The sequence below is a fragment of the Pipistrellus kuhlii genome, unplaced genomic scaffold (genome assembly GCF_014108245.1).
Source record: "Pipistrellus kuhlii isolate mPipKuh1 unplaced genomic scaffold, mPipKuh1.p scaffold_m20_p_16, whole genome shotgun sequence".
Lineage (NCBI taxonomy): Eukaryota > Metazoa > Chordata > Mammalia > Chiroptera > Vespertilionidae > Pipistrellus > Pipistrellus kuhlii.
The window spans coordinates 22,764,884-22,782,674 of NW_023425471.1; the positions used below are offsets into that span (position 1 = coordinate 22,764,884).

Consider the following 17,791-nt stretch of genomic DNA (forward strand, 5'->3'; position numbering starts at 1 on the left):
GGAGATATTTCCGGCTATATATTAGATGTCTAGGTTTAAGGATGTTGGATGATTAAGAGATATGTAACAGGTAATGTGGTGTCCTGAATTTATATGGAGGGGGATTCTAATTTTACTTCACTTAATGCATGAAATTTGCTTCACAATTCATTCTTCCTTCTCTTCACAAATGCTTTTATATTGACAACACTAAAATATGCATTACTACTGTATGTGTATGAGAGAGAGAGAGAGAGAGAGAGAGAGAGAGAGAGAGAGAGAGAGAGAGAGAGAGAGAGAGAGAGAGGGAGAGGGAGAGGGAGAGGGAGAGGGAGAGGGAGAGGGAGAGGGAGAGGGAGAGGGGAGAGAGAGATGAGAGGTAAGGATGGAATGAGAGCCGAGCTGCGATGCCGAAGAAAACAAGAAGAGACCCCCACGACGCCAGACCTACTCAGACGCAGAAGGCGAGAGAAAACTACGCGACGTCCGCTACGCCTGACACTACTTCTGTAGTAAGCGAGGATTGGAACATTAGTAGTATGGGATAATGGTACTTTATTTCTTGTCTCTTCATAATCATTTAAGTTGGGGGAATGGAAGAGAGTGAGCCTTCTAATCTCTTTATTATTTATTTTTTACTCAACTTGACTATTACATCTAAAAGCAAAAGGTGTAAAAATTGTAGGTAGAAGACAGGTGTCCAGAAAAGAGTTAACATAGCAGGCTTGACACTGCCATCCTTATAAAGGCCAGCTTGTACTATTGGTTGATGTCAAGGAGATTAGATTTAGGGAGGATTCTAACTATTCCCAAAAGTGATAGGAGTGGCTCACTGTGACCAATCTGTCTGTACAAAAAAATATGGTTTAAGCTGAGCACTTCTTACCTCCCAAGAGTTTGGAATTGTGGTTTATGGTAGGCAGAGAATACCTATTATTACTAGCTCTCAATAAAAATTCTAGGTACTACCATAGCTGGCGTGGCTCAGTTGGTTGGGTATTGTCCCATGTACCAAAAAGATGCAGGTTTAATTCTAAGTCAGGGCACATGCACAGGTTGTGGGATCAATCCTTGGTAAGGACTATGCAGAAGGTAGCTGATTAATGGTCCTCTCTCACGTTGAATGTTTATCTCTCTCCCCTCTCTCTTCCTCTTTAAAAAAAATAAATAAGAATGTAAAAACAAAACAACAACAAAAATGAACCAACAAACAAAAATCCCCTAGATACTAAATCACTAATAAGCTTCCTTGGTAGGCATTTCACACATGTTATCATAATCTATTGTTGAAGGAATTACACACACCCTCTGTGAGTCCTCTGTGGGAGAGTATTTTGAAACTTGCATCTGGTTTCATCTAGACTTTGACCTATGCACTTTTGCCCTTCCTTTATTTTTCTTTGTATCTTTCCATGGAAATACATTAGAGCCATGAACGCAATAGTAAGCCAAGCCCTATAGGTTCTCCTAGAAAATTGTTAATCCTAGGCATTGACTTGGGGACCTCTAACAAAGTTGATGTCAGAAGTAGGATTTACTAAAAATAATGCTGACTCATTGAAATACGAAAAATGCAATTTTGTGGCAAAACAAAAGATAAAAGTGTAGGTGATAAAATGGTGCCTGTGTGGCTACAGAATCATGCATAGTATTAAATAGCAGCTGGTATACTGTCTGTTGTGAGAAATAAAAGTTATATATGGAATTTAAAAATTCTTAGAGAGTTGACTTGCTGGGTTACCTGGCTACTTTTGACAATGCTGGCTAAAGTGTGTGTGTGTGTGTGTGTGTGTGTGTGTGTGTGTGTGTGTGTGGTGGGAGGCATGGAGTGGGTACAGATAATATCTTTGGTTTTGTTCTTTCCCCTATGTGAAAGGTGAAAGAATCCCCAAATTCCTAAATTCCCAAATGTGAGCTTTGGGTGGGCCCAAAATATTAAGTTTATGTTGCTATGTTCTTCAAGCAAGAGGAAAAATAAGCTTTAATCAATTCCAAGGACTTTAGCAGAGTTTTAGATAAACTAGAAAAAAAAAATGAAGTAGTGAACAATCCAGTCATTTCCTCAGTCTAACTGCTGTTGTGTCAGCAGTTATCCTCAACTTGCTTTCTAAGACATATTTCCCTTAGTTGTAATGTTTACGCTGTAAATTATGAATTTCTTCCAGGAGCTTCATTAAACTGCTAATGAGGGAAAATAATTTTTAATTTTCCTTTTATTTTGTGCTTATCTTACTTGAATATATCATAAAAGTGATATAAAATATTTGGTGCTTTTAATATAATAAGTTCTACTAAAACTCATCTAGATCAGATTAAAGCATCACACACACACACACACACACACACACACACACACACACAAATAATAATGAGACATAGCTCTCCTGCTTTCGTCACTGGTGAGCAATTTGAATATTAAGTGCTTTGAGAATGGGAAAGAGAACAAGTCTCCAAAGCATAAAATTATTGTTGTTGTTTTTTCCTATCAGAGTCTTTGGTAAAAGGGAGATAATATAGTAAAAAGCCACATTGAGATTGGTTCCTACCAGTATCAGGGAAGAGGTGTGTTATGGGCTGGTTCCCCACACAGCTGTGGCAGACAAATATCAGGAGCTATATTTCAGCTAATATACCCTCAGAAAATATGCCTCAAATACCCCGAGGAGTGAGGGGTTCCAGCCCCACACTAGCTTGCCCCACTCCAGGATTCCAGTGCCAGGAAGAGGGGCCCTCATAACTTCTGGTTGTAAAAGCCAGTGGGGATTGAGGCTGAGGGAGACAGAAGATGTTGGAGTTCCAGGCACTTCCTCTTAAAAGGCCGGTGGGGCCTAACTTGGTAGGGGTAGCAGCTTGAAAGGCACTAGAGAAATATGGGAAGAAATGAATTGTCTGGCATCGGACTGAGAGTTGGGGTTCCAGATTTCTCCAAGACAGAAGTTCTGTAAGTGGCCATTGTTTCTTTCATGAGCCCTCCTCATACAGAGCCAGTAAACATATCTAAGAATCTATCAAACTGGCTCACACTGTTTGCCCCACCCCTGTGATTACCTGATACCCTGCCCCACCCAACTTTCTAGCCCACCCAAGCTGTTTCCAGTGGCTTTTCATATAAATGGCCTGTCCTGTCTCCCAAAATCTCTCAAACAAGCAGCATCTGGCTTCAGCAAGCCCTATACCTCATGCTGAGTGGCTCCAGAACCAGTAATAGGCAGTTGGCCTTGGTTCACAGTGTGGCCTCTCCTGAGCAAAAGTAGCCACCATCTGCAGATCACTTTGTAGCTCAAGTCAAGTGGCTCCAGAACAAGCACACCCAATGTATAGCTTTAGATCATGTCAACGTACCAACCAACCACCTCCACAAGTGACATACTCACACAAGTGGCAGAATCAATGGGCACCAGAGTTCCTACGAAGCAAGTCCTGCTCTGTGGGGTGGGACTTTGCACAGCTGATTCTCCAAGGTGGTTGGAGGTTTGTGTCTGGTCATTTCAGCCAGTCCTTACAGTTGATTGGCCTCAGGGTAAACTCCTCCCATTGATGTGCCAACAACATTTAACACTTTAACTACAAGAGGAAGTTGTACTCAGCACAAACAGGGGTCACATTTCTCACACCCAGCTTGGGTGATCTGTGAGGCTTTGCCAGTGGACTCTGCAAAACACCTATTACATTAAGCCACTATACCAAGTGTGTGATATATGACAATTCTATCTAATATGCAAAAGCAAATATGGGGAGGCTGCTAAAATGAGGAGATAAAGAAACATGTCTCAAATAAAAGAAGAGAATAAAACTTCAGAAAAAGAGCTTGATAAAAGGAAGACAAGCAATCTACTAGATGCAGAGTTCAAAACACTGGTTATAAGGATGCTTAATTAACTTAGTGAGAACCACAACAGCATAAAAAAACACAAAACTAGTCAGACTTGAAGGATACACTAACTGAAATGAAGAATAATTACAGGAAATCAATAGTCAAGTAGTTGAAGCTGAGAAACAAATCAGATATTTGAAATATAAGGAAGCAAAAAAACACCTACTCAAAACAGCAAAAAGAATTTTAAAATGAGGATACTATAAAGAGCATCTGGGACAACTTCAAGCACACCAGCATTCACATCATGGGGAAGCTGGAAGGATAAGAGAGAAAGAAATTGAAACCTATTTTGAATAAATGATAACAGAAAACTCCCCCAAATTGCTGAAGGAAATAGATGTACAGGCCCAGGAAGTACAGAGTCTCTTAAAAGGTGAACCCTAAAAGGCCCACACCAAGTCATATCACAATTAAAATGCAAAAGGTTAAAGACAAAGAGAGGATTTTAAAAGTAGCAAGAGAAAAGAGTTAGTTACCTGCAAGGGAGTACCCATAAGCTGATTTCTCAACAGAAACTTTGAAGTCCAGAGGGATTGGCAACAAATATTCAAAGTGATGAAAAACAAGGGCCTACAACCAAGACTATTCTACGTAGCAAGGCTATTATTTAAAATTAAAGGAGAAATAAAGGGCTTCCCAGGCAAGAAAAAAACTAGAGGTTCATTACATCCAACCCAGTATTACATGAAACCTTAAGGAGAAGGAGGAGGAGGGAAAAATGATACAAAATATAAACAATAACTTGGTAATAAATACATATCTATTCACAATTTCGTCTAAAAAAACACCAACAAAATTAATAAAGCAGAATGGAAACAGACTCATTGATACAGAGCACTGTTTGACTATTACAAGATGGGAATGGAGTGGAGGGATGGGTATAAAAGGTGAATGGATTAACAAATACAATTTGATAGTTACAGAATACTTATGGAGAAGAAAAGTACAGCATAGGGAATACAGCCAATAATATTCAAATAATTATGTATGTTATTAGATTGGTATGAAATTTATCAGGTTTAAGTTATGTCTAATCACTGGAGTATACACTGAAACTAATAATGTATGTGAACTGTAACTAAAAATAGTAAAAAATGAAGCAAATTTTAATAGCTAATGAACATTTGTTACATTGGATGTCTGACCCTTAGTGCCTGATGGTTTTATGACATAGTGTACATATTTTTGAGCAGGTCAATTTGAATGCTAACACTGACAAGATAAAAAGGTCTTTGGAAAGCCTTGCTTGTGACTTGGACTTGAAACACAGACATCTGGCCTTACACAGTGTCATGTCTTTACTGCTGCTGAAAGAAAGCCACTGTTTTTGTTTGTTCCTTTGTAATCCTGAACTCACAGAGATTTTCTGGACTTGACTCTAATCTGAAATCTGATACTTTCTGCTATGAAACTGTTTTAGCTTCACCACAAACTGTGCTAAACTGAAATATGGCGAGGTCTCTTTAAACAACGAACAGAATTCAGATTCTGGAACTGTTTCAGATTTATGACACCCCTCTACATGGCCATAAACTATGAGAGCATTACGGATGATAGATGGATTATCTGGGTCATATACATATGTCCACAGAAAAGAGCTTGTCCTCTGATAATATCACCTATAATCAAAATGCTAATATCTATATTTTTGATACAGAGACTAACTGAATTTCTAATTTGTTATTACAGCCCAAATTGTAAGTTTGCTGAGTGAATGCCACAGAGTTATGATCTCTCCTCCTGCTACTGATAGGTATGATTCTGGACTTCCTCTTAAGCTTTCTCACTGCTGTTTACTTGTTGACTTCTAGCCTATTTGCAGCCTGCAAAATTGGCCTGATAATTTGACTCTAAGTCCTTCACCTTCCTCCACCTTTATCTTAATATAGAAATTTGCTTGAGAAATGGAGCTGTCCCCGGAAAATAATTGATATTTTCTAGGCTGCACATAAGTAAATGATCAGGATAAAAAGGGTGGGAGATTATATAAACCAACTTTAAAAATTCAGGATTTTACCCTAATTCCTGAACATGATGTGTTTTTCTAGTCAAGCTATCTATAATAATAAAAGCATAATATGCTAATTAGACTGGGCATCCTTCCAGATGTCCTTCCAGATGACCTCCTGGACTAAGCTGAGGCTGCAAGGGAAGCCCAGGTCCCGGGAGCCTGCTGATGGCCAGAGGGAAGCCTGGGTCCTGGGTGCCAGAGGGAAGCCGGTTCCTGAAGCTGGAGGATGGGATGTCTATTCTTGCATGAATTTCATGCATCGGGCCTCTAGTGTAAAAAATAGTTTTCTATAAAAATGCTTTTGTACCTTTGCATGCTTCCCATCCAGACAAAGGATTGAGTAAAAGTAGGGAATTACTGAAAACAAAATATAAATATTATTTATTTTGTAACAATGGGGATAATACAAACCCTGATACCAATAATTTTTTTTTCAGTTTTGTTCTTTTTTCTCTTTTTTTATTGTTTAAAAATATTACAAATAGTACTACATATGTCTCCTTGACTTTTTTGACACCAGTAATTTTTATCAAAACTGTTCCTAAAAGCTTTTTCCTCTTCTGAAAGAAAATGCCCTGTGCTGATTTTTTAAGTGGCTGTGAGCTATATGAATTCAAATTGACTGGCAAGCTTAAGATCACTCCTGATACTGCTGATTATGAGATAGTCAGGGGTGGTACTAGCTACTGCACTTCCCATATAAAACATCTCCAAATATTATACAAGGTACTAAGGAGGATAAGCTGATGTCATGGATAAATGAAACTTCTGAATTGACTGCTTTCAGGCAATCTTTCTGAATCCAAGGTAGAACTGAATTGGACTGAACTAAAATTACTAGGGCAGAAGACCCCATGGAGGGAGGCCACAGTGGGGATCCTATTAACTTGTATTATTGGGCTAATTTATGTCCTGTTTGGGTTGTGTTTCCAAGGGTTCAATGTGTATTCTCCATGATTATATTTAGTGTATATTTACCCTATTATTATAATGGCTCAGCTCTCCAAGTTTTTCAGGTTAACTGCAACTTATTAGGAAGAGCTATGTTATGCTAGAATTGATTCTTTGGGCCAGATGAAACAGGTTAACAGAAACTTAAGGAGGATATGATCTGTCTTTCTATGATAGATGTTTTTAATTAGTGGGATTAAAGGGCATAACTGGGATTAGCACTACAGATCGATACCACTCTACTAATAATTTTCCTATAAAGACACCCAAGCTAAGGACCAATGGGGTGGACTATGTAGAAAAGGGTTAATATACAAGTCCTGAGACTATTATATTTAAAAAGGCCTGCTTATAAGGTTAGCCCTGGGCTGGAATCTGGGAACTTGAATTTGGGGAGGATTCCTAACATTCCCAGAATATATGAGTGGTTCACTAAGCCTAAATTACTTTTACAAACGATGTGGCTTATGGTGAACACCTGTATTCTTTCTGAAAATATAGTGATTTGGTATATGCTACACAGAGGATAGCTATATGACCAATCTCCATGATAATCCTAAGGGCTATTGAATTCTGGAATGACAGAGGTGAGGTGCTCCATGAAACCATTTCCAATGAAACTTGTGAAACTTATTTTTAAAACATAAACCATTTTAAATCTTTGGAAATAGCCTTATGGCCATATGACAAATAAAAACTTTTCAAGACAATCTACTATCATTCAGTAAAGGAAGAGTTTGTGACATTTGAAATAAGAATGACCTATCTCTCCCTTCTCCCAATACAGCAAGATGAAAACTTTATTCCAGTGAAGTGAAGCCAAGAACATAGGATTACTACTCCCCCAAGCTCCTAATTTGGGGACTTTCTTCTCAATAGGAGCAGGATGCCAGCATTTCTTATCCCGACTCCAGCTACCAGTTCCAGGAGAGTGTGGCCAAGAGATGAGGACTTTGTTCTTCCTCCCAGTTCCCAGTCATGGAATAGAAAAATCGATATTGGCCAAGGTGCTGCTGAGATTAACAAGGCCCCAACTGTCTTTGTCTTAGCTCACAAGACAGTGGTTACAAGCCCAGGTAAGCAAGCCAAGAAAACTTGAGTTCTATGTCTATTTCCATTGATCACTTAAAGTCCTAAAACATTCAGACAAATGTACACTATTATCTCCACCTTAGCTCCAGAGCTTTGGTTTAGAGATTTTATCTGGTGGGAGAAGCATGCCTTGAAACAGTTTCTCATCTCATATGTGACTAATTTTATTTGCAACAAAGCATAGGGAAGTTCAAGACTAAGAGAGCTCTCAAAACCAGTAAAAATTGTGGTACATGGCAGTTGAAAAGACACTGGTAGAGTTGAAGAAGTTAAAGGTTAAACCATAGGCCAGCTATTTTGAGAAGATAACACAGGAAATTAATAAATGGAAGGAACACTCTTGGAATCAGACAAATATTAACAGCGACATAAGAACACTTTGCTTCAAAGAAGGCTAAATTTGATTACATTGGTCCTGTAGAACAATTTATCCTCAAGGGTACTGTTGAAAAGAACAGAGAAATTAGCAGTCAATTAGTGGAGCTCAACAGCTGGATGAGGCTATGGAATAAAAAAGAAAAAAAAAGTGAGACCTGCCAAAACCATTGTCATCACAGTGTGACTGGGCAAACGAAAGCTGTGCTTCCCTGAAGCAACATCAGAGGCCTAACTCTGTAGGAAAGGAAACACACATTGCTGAAATAATATAGCCAGCCACAAATAATCATATAAATAACAGCAGAGTGTTGGAAACTGTACCTAGAGTTGCTACATTATATTAGGTAAAAGGTCTAGCTTCCAACAAAAATTTGACAAATACAAAAAAAAGTATAAACCAATTGCATAGGGAAAAGAGGCAACAGAAAACATCTATAAGAGAAAACATGCCAAAGCCAGTTTGGCTCAGTGGTAGAGTGTTGGCCTGCAGACTGAGAGGTCCCAGGTTCGATTCTGATCAAGGGCATGTACATTGGTTGCGGACACATCCCCAGTAGGGGGTGTGCAAGAGGCAGCTGGTCGATGTTTCTCTCTCATCAATGTTCCTAGCTCTCTATCTCTCTCTCTGTTCCTCTCTGTAGAAAATCAATAAAATATATTTTTTTAAAAAGAGAAAAAACAGATGTTTAATTTAGCAAAAAAGACTTCAGAGTAGCCATTTATAAATATATTTAAAAACAAAAGTAAACTACAATTAAAGAAGTAAATGAAGGTATAATGACAATATGATATTAAATACAGAACATGATTAAAAAGAAATAAAACCAAATTGAAAGTTCTATATTTTAAAAGTGTAATAAGTAAATTAAAATTTTTTTAGAGAAATCAAGATGGTGGCATAAACACTGAATTTGCTGCCTTGTAAAACCTATAATACTACAATTAAAAGACAAAATGGACATCATCCAGAATCACAGGAAGGCTGGCTGAGTGGAAATTCTACAACTAGAAGGGAAGAGAAAAGCACACTGAGACACAGAGGAAGTGCATAAGTAAAGTGCAGAAGTACGGAGGTGTGCATGGAAAGGGCTGGCAACTGAGTATGCTGTTGTCTTTTTTAATCAGGAAGGAGACACAAGCTCCCAACTGATCTGAACTCCAGTTCCGGGCTGTACTCTGGGTACCCAGACTCATAAGAAGAGAAACTGGACTGTCTGGTATCAGGTGGAACTTTAGGGTGGCTTTCTCTCAGAGGTGCTTGCAGTGATTACTGAATGACATTGAGACATGGGGGCCTCTTAGGGCAGACTTGAGGATAAGCCATAGTTGTTTTCTCTGCTCTGTTGATTCCCTGAGACCCCGCCCCACCAAAGCTATACACAGAGGTTTTTGCATATGAGTGGCCTGGCTCTTTGCAATAGAAAATTACCTAACAAACTGAAGCTGGGTCAGAGAGCTCCAGAACTTCCAAAAGAAGGCCCAAGACTCCACAGCAGCTTGCAGTGCCTCACAGCTGGGTCTCATCTGGGCACTTCTAAGCCCCAAACAAAGAAGAGGAATCTGCATATCTCTCCATAGCTCCTGCTGGGTGGCCTCAGGCAGAGGCTAAATTACCACCTCCTCAGAGATCCAAGAACCAGTGTACCCAGTGGTCAGAGTGAAACCATCCATATTACAACTCCTCAGATCCATAAGGGACACACTCAGGGGGCAAACTAAGTGAGCACCAAAGCCCCACTGAAGCAAGTCTTCCTCATTGGGTTGTCTACAGCACAGAAGTTTTTCCATTGTAGACAGTTGATTCTCACAGCCAATTGGCCTGGAGGTCAATTCCTCTCAGTGATACCAACAACAATCAAGGCTTAACTACAACAAAGGGATGCACCAAGAGAGTCCACCTCAGATAACTGGGAAGGATGAGCTACTGGGCCCTATAGGAAACCTAGCACACAAAGCCACTTTATCAAGACAGAGAAGCAGCCAAAATATGGAGACAAAGAAATAGGTCACAAATGACAGAAATAGAAGAATGCAAACTACTGGACAGAGAGTTCAAAACCATGGTTATAAGGTTCTTCAATAATTTTCTAGAAACTGCCAATAAATTTAGTGAGCCCCTTGGATCAACTAGAAATTAAGCATACACTGACTGAAATAAAGAATAATATACTAGAGGATCACAAGAATCAAGGCAAAGATTTGAAGTATGAAGAAGAAAAACCACCCAACTGGAAAAGAAAAAAGAAAAAAGGAAAAAAAATGAAGATAGTGTAAGTAGCCTCTGGGACAACTTCAAGCATACCAACATCTGAACTATGGGGATGGCAGAAGAGAGAGAGCAAGATATTAAAAACCTATTTGAACAAATAATGACAGAAAACTTCCCCTACCTGGTGAAATAAAGAGACTTACAAGTCCAGGAAGTGCACAGAACCCCAAACAAAAGGAATCCAAAGAGGAACACACCAAGACACATCATAATTAAAATGCCAAGGGCAAAAGACAAATTGAGAACATTAAAAGCAGCAAGAGGAAAACAGTTACCTACAATAGAGTACCCATATGATTGTCAGCTGATTTCTCAACAGAAACTATGCAGGCCAGAAGGGAGTGGCAAGAAATATTCAAAGTGATGAATAATAAGAACCTATAATCAAGATTACTCTATGCAGCAAACCTATCATTCAGAATTGAAGATCAGATAAAGAGCTTCACAGATAAGAAAAAGCTAAAGGAGTTCATCACCACAAACCAGTATTATATGAAATGCTAGAAGGTATTCTTTAAGAAGAGGAAGAAGCAGGAAAAGGTAAAGATAAAAATTATGAACAACAAATACATACCTATCAACAAGTGAATCTATAAAGCAAGTGAATAAAAAATCTGATGAACAGTATAAACTGGTGAATATAATAGAATCAGGGACATAGAAAGGGAGTGGACTAACAATTCTTGGGGGCAAAGAGGTGTTGGGGGTGTGGGAAGAGACTGGACAAAAATCATACCCCAATGGATGAGGTCATTGGGTCTGGAGGAGCAATGGCAGAGGGTGGGATGGGAACCAGGTGGAGGGAAGCTATGGTGAGAAAAAGAGGAGCAACTGTAATAATCTGAACAATAAAGATTTACTAAAAATTAAATAAAAATTCACTAGATGGGCTCAATAATAGGTTTTAACTAGCCGAAGAAACAGTTAACAAACTTGAAGATAGATCAATAGGGATTATGCAATCTGAAGAAGAATGACAGTAAATAATGAACAAATGAACTGAGTTTCAAAGGAATGTGAATTTATTTCCAATATTAAGCTCACTATTCTTGGGAGTAATAAAAGGAGAGAAGAGAAAAGAGAAGAAAAAATATTTACTGAAACAATGGCTGAAAATCTAATGAATTTATTGGAAAACGTATATAAGAAGCTCATAGCTGGTTTGTCTCAGTGGACAGAGTTGTCGTCCTGTGGACTGAAGGTCAAGGGCACATGCCTGGGTTGCAGGCTTGATACCCAGTTGCAGGAGGCAACTGATCAATGATTCTTTCTCATCATTGATATTTCTATCTCTCTCTCCCCTTCCCTTCCTCTCTGAAGTCAATAAAAAAAAACTTTAAAAAGAAGGATAAAAATGAAATCTACAATATATACATCATATATGTACATTCTGAAAATCAAAGACAAGGAGAAATTTTAAAATCCAGAAGAGAAAACATGTCCTGGACAAGAAACCAGATAAGATTAATGACTGACTTTTTAGTAGGAACAATGAAGTCCATAAGGAAGTGAGATAACATATTTAATGTGCTCAAAAGAAAATAAATGGTAACTAAGGACATTATATTAAGTACTGCTATATTTAAAAAATGAAGGGTGAACAAAGTAATTCTCAGATAAACAAAAACTAAGACAAATTGGTGCTAGAAGACTCACCCCATAAGAAATGTAAAGGAAGTTTTTTAAGGCAGAAAGCAAGTGACTTCAGACTGTAACTTTAATACATATGTAAAAACAAAAGTCATTATCATTGATGTGTAATTATAAAAGGGAATGTAAATACATATTTTCTTTCTTTAAAATCTATTTTATAAAATAATATGAATATAATGTTATTATAGAACTATAATATATCAAAATGTAACATATTTACTCATAACAGGACAAAGGATTTGGGTGGCAGCAAAACTGAATTGGGCTAAGGAAATTGATTCAGCCCAATGGTGGTTCACGGACCGCTGGTGGTCTGTGAGGTCCAAAAGGTTGGTGACCGCTGCTCCAGATGTTGTGAGTTTCAGAAAAACAAATGAAGAGGATGATAAATAATAAAATTAATATAATAATAGTTATAAATATATTCTTGTTTTCCTTTCTGCTCTCAGATTTTTAAAATAATAAACTTACATAAAGTAATAATTATAACAATGTATTAATGTGAATTTAACATGAATAATTGTCATGTGTATAACATTATCATAAAAAGGTAAAAGAAAGCCGAAACCGGTTTGGCTCAGTGGATAGAGCATCGGCCTGCAGACTGAAAGGTCACAGGTTCAATTCCGGTCAAGGGCATGTACCTTGGTTGCGGGCACATCCCCAGTAGGGTGTGTGCAAGAGGCAGCTGATCGATGTCTCTCTCTCATCGATGTTTCTAACTCTCTATCCCTCTCTCTCTTCCTCTCTGTGAAAAATCAATAAAATATATTTAAAAAAAAGAAGTTTATTTTAAAAAAAAGGTAAAAGAAAAAAATATAGGAATAAAATATATATATCTCACTGGAATTAAGTTAGCATAAATCTGAAATTGTGATAATATGTACATGATGTGTCATAGAAAAACCATTAAGAAAATAATAAAAAATGAGGAAGCCATGACAAAAAAGTTAAATGCTTCATTAGAAAATATCACTTAAAGCAAAGCAAAGCCATAAATAAGGAATACAAGAACAAAAAAAGACAACCAATATATAAAATGAAAAATATAATGGTATACATAAATCGAACTATAACAATAGTAATATTATATTTAATTGGAAATCTAGGCATCAGAATATTTAGCAAAATAATATTTATTTATATGTTGTTTAGAGGAGTCACTTTAGAATCTAAAATACAAATGGATTGAAAGAAAAAGATGGATAATGTATATCATGCAAACACAGAAAAATGGAAAGATTAAATATCAGAATAAAATATTTTAAAACAAAATACTTTACTAGAGACAAAGAGGGACATTTTAAAAATGGTAAACAGGACCCTAGGGATAAGACGCTGTAGGACTACCACAAGAAACTGCTGGAGCACAAAGAGGTTGATGGTCGCCTGAAGGAGTTAAGGGAACAATTAAGAGAACTTACCAAATATGAAAAGTCTGAAACTTATCAGAAGATCCTACAAAGTGTTAGACAGATTATGGGTGAAGTACTTAAGCAGTTAACTGAAGAAAAATTTATTGTTAAAGCTACAAATGGACCAAGATATATTGTGGGTTGTCATCAACAGCTTGAAAAAAGTAAGCTGAAGCCAGGAACAAGTGTTGCTTTGGATATGATTATACTAACCATTATGAGGTATTTGCCAAGAGAGGTGGATCCATTGATTTACATGTCTCATGGAGACCCTGGGAATGTGTCCTATTCTGAGATTGGAGGGCTATCAGAACAGATTTGGGAATTAAGAGAGGTGATAGAATTACCTCTTACAAACCCAGAATTATTCCAGCATGTAGGAATAATACCTCCAAAGGAGTGTTTGCTATGTGGACCACCAGGTACAAGAAAAACACTCTTGGAATGAGTGGTTGCTAGCCAGCTAGTCTGCAACTTCTTAAAGGTTGTATCTAGTTCTATTGTAGACAAGTACATTGGTGAAAGTGCTCGTTTGATCAGAGAAATGTTTAATTATGCCAGAGACCATTATTTTTATGGATGAAATAGATGTGGGTGTCGTTTTTTTGAGGGTACTTCAGCTGATAGATTCAGAGAACTTGAATGGAGTTACTAAATCAAATTGATGGATTTGATACTCTACATCACATGTGTCAAACACAAGGCCCGCGGGCCAAATCCGTCCCGTCAGGCCTTGCAATGTGGCCCGCACCGCGCTGTCATCACTGCACTCCACTGCGTTTCCATCACAATGACAGTTTATGACTGTGCAGTAAACCATTCGGCCCGCGATTTAGGCTGGATTTTAGATTTTGGCCCCTTCTCTGATTGAGTTCGACACCCCTACTCTACATAGAGTTAAAACAATCATGGCTACAAACAGACCAGATACACTGGATCCTGCTTTCCTTCATCCAGGAAGATTAGATAGAAAAATACATATTGACTTACCAAATGAACAAGCAAGATTAGGTATATTGAAAATCCATGCAGGTTCCATTACAAAGCATGGTGAAATAGATTATGAAGCAACTGTGAAGCTTTCACATGGTTTTAATGGAGCAGACCTTAGAAATGTTTGTACTGAAGCAGGTATGTTTGCAGTTTGTGCTGATCATGATTTTGTAGTATAGAAAGACTTAATGAAAGCAGTCAGAAAAGTAGCTGATTCTAAGAAGCTAGAGTTAAAATTAGACTACAATCCTGTGTAATTTACTGTGAGGATTTTGATGGCTGCATGACAGACATTTGCTTAATGTAAAAATAAAGTTAAGGAAAATAATGTGCATATTGGCAATAATCTCATTAAAAGTCATGAATAAAAATATATGTGAATAACAAAAAGTAGTAACTCAGTATTTGTACTTCTAAGATTGGTACAGAAAAAATTTGTATGTTTGTTAATGTTGCATTTATTGCAGCAGAAGTTATGAGTGTGTTGTAACTTTTCATATTTGTTGTGTAAGCATTTTATAAAACATTGAAAATGGTTTGAGATTGTAGTACATTTCTATGACTTGTTTTCCTCATCCTTTTTAAAAAAGTTGAATATAATCTGTTTGATTCAGTTCTACATAAAAAATGATAAACAATCAACTCATGAAGAAGGTATTATAATCATGAATATATGCATTCACTTAATACCGTGTTTCCCTGAAAATAAGACATTCTCAGAAAATAAGACCTAGCGCATGGAAAAATAAGACATCCCCTGAAAATAAGATCTAGCGCATCTTTGGGAGCAAAAATTAATATAAGACACTATCTTATTTTCGGGGAAACAGGGTAGTAGACTACCAAAATACATAAAGAAAAAACTGACATAAATTAATGAAAAAATACAATATAATAGTACTGGTTGGAAACTTCAGTATCCCATATTATGTAATAGAATGATTAGGTAGAAGATTTACAAGGCCATGGAAAACTTGAACAACTCTGATGAAACTGGAAATGAATAACAGAAGAAAAACTGGAAAATTACAATTACGTAGCGATTTAAAAGTTCACTCCTAAAACACTAATAGGGTCAGAGACAAACTACAAGGGAAGTTAGAAAATCCTTTGACATACAAGAAAATGAAAACACATTATACTAAAAGGGATGAAATCTAGTAAAAACAGTGATCAGAGGGAAATTTATAGCTGTTAATGCTTACGTTATATAGAAAAAAAAATCTGAATCAATAAATTAGCTTTACAATTAAAGAACTAGAAAAAGAAGAGCAAGTTAAATATAAAGTTAAAATGAAATAATACAGATTAGAACATAGAAAATGAAACAGAATTAAAAAAAAGAGAATCAATGAAACCAAAAGCTACTTATTAAAAAAATAAATAAAAAGTTGTAATCCAAGTCTTTAGCTAGACTGATTAAGACAAACAGAGACAAGACTCAAATTATTAAGAAGAGAAAGTGGAACATTATTGTGAAGCTTAAATAAATCAAAGAAGAATGGTGGCATGAGGGGTTCTCTTTGTTTCTCCTCTTAATGATACAAAAGGTAGAAGTTATAATGCAACAAAGGATTTTTCCTGCTCAACAACACACAAACATGTCTGAGATATCCTTGCAGTGAAACATCTGAAAGGGGTGGGAGTGTGAATCAAAGTGAATAGGGTAGGAGGGGATGTGAGCAAAGATGGGTGCCACAAGCACAGCCCAAAGCTCATTGTAGGTCTTGGTGGGGGTGGGGGTGGGGGGGAAATCAGGTTGCAGTGTACACTCTAAGCAGCCCTGAGGAATAGCGAGGTAGAACCAACACTCCTGTCTGAGTGGTCAGCACATACTGCAGCTGAACCCAGCAACTGGAGCAGAGACAGAACACAGAGGTGCAGCAGCTGTGGTCTATCAGCCACCATTGTCAGAAAACAAAGCCATAGAGCCTGGCCACCTTCCCTCAACCATGCAGAGCATGCTTTCCCTAACCCTATCAGAGCTAGTAGGGGTCCAAAAGAAGCTGTAGCTGTGAGCATGTGTACAGAACACATTCTCTGCATCCCTAAGAACTGGAGATGAAGAAGCACTTCTCTCTTGAGTGGCAGGTGAATGCCATGCCTAATCCCAGTAACAGCAGTCTGACAGCTGAGCTCTGGGAGAAGAAAAAAGGCACAAATGCAGGAGCCAGCCTCCTGCAGTCCAACACACCTACACCCATGACAGTGCAAACCAGTGCAAACCAGTGGGGGTACCTGCAACATCTTGGGCAGTGACTGGTTGCATAGGATAGCACTGGGATTTCATGGGCTTAGAACCCCATATCCCACCACATTCCCCCAAAAGGTTCGTGCCCTAAGACAGATGTGTCATGGTCACAGAGAAGATGTTCAATTCCTCATGGACAGGACATTTTCCATCACCCTACATAGATCCCAGAAGCCTCGCGGTACAAGAAGTAAAATTCTGTGTTTAAGTACCACCAACTGGAAAACAAAACAAAGATCTCTTCTTATCATGCTGCTAAATAAAGTGCTAATCATTCTTTTGAAAAAGCAAAATTCATTCCTATCAATGCCTAAACAGAGATATCATCCATCAAATATAATTAATAACCAAGGCACCAAGACAGTTAAGACAGAAAATGAAAAATGTCTATGAAATAAACAAAGATATGGAAAAATGTTATTTAAATGGCAGGAAATTCAATACAGCAATTCTTAAAAAGCTCAATGAGATAAAAGAAAACATGGATAGGTAGATTAGTCAACTCATAAATAAAATAATGAACAAAAGGAGTACTTTACCAAAGAGACTGAAACTTAAAAATAGAACCAAATAGAATTCTGGAGTTGAAGAACTCAAAAAAAGATGAAAACTGAAATAAACAATATATATATATATATATATATATATATATATATATATATATATATATATATATAGCAAGCTTAGGAAATAGAGCTGATGAGGAGGAAAGAACTAATGATGTCAAATACAGATATCCAAGACTGACAAAGATGGAAGAAGAGAGAGAGATTTGAGAGTAAAAAGAAAGAATGAAAGAACTCTATAAGATCAGATGTCATTAGAAAGAGCAATATAAGAATAATGTGTATACCAGAAAGAAAAAGAGGATAAAAGTAATGGAGGGTCTATTTAGTAGTAGTAGAAGAGAGGAGAACTTCTC

The 17,791-nt window shown here is 37.4% G+C and overlaps 1 pseudogene; it reads left to right on the plus strand.

The window, feature by feature from the left end:
* The first annotated feature begins 11,662 nt into the window (after positions 1-11,662).
* On the plus strand, positions 11,663-14,208 carry LOC118720213 (annotated as a pseudogene).
* The last annotated feature ends 3,583 nt before the right edge of the window (positions 14,209-17,791 follow it).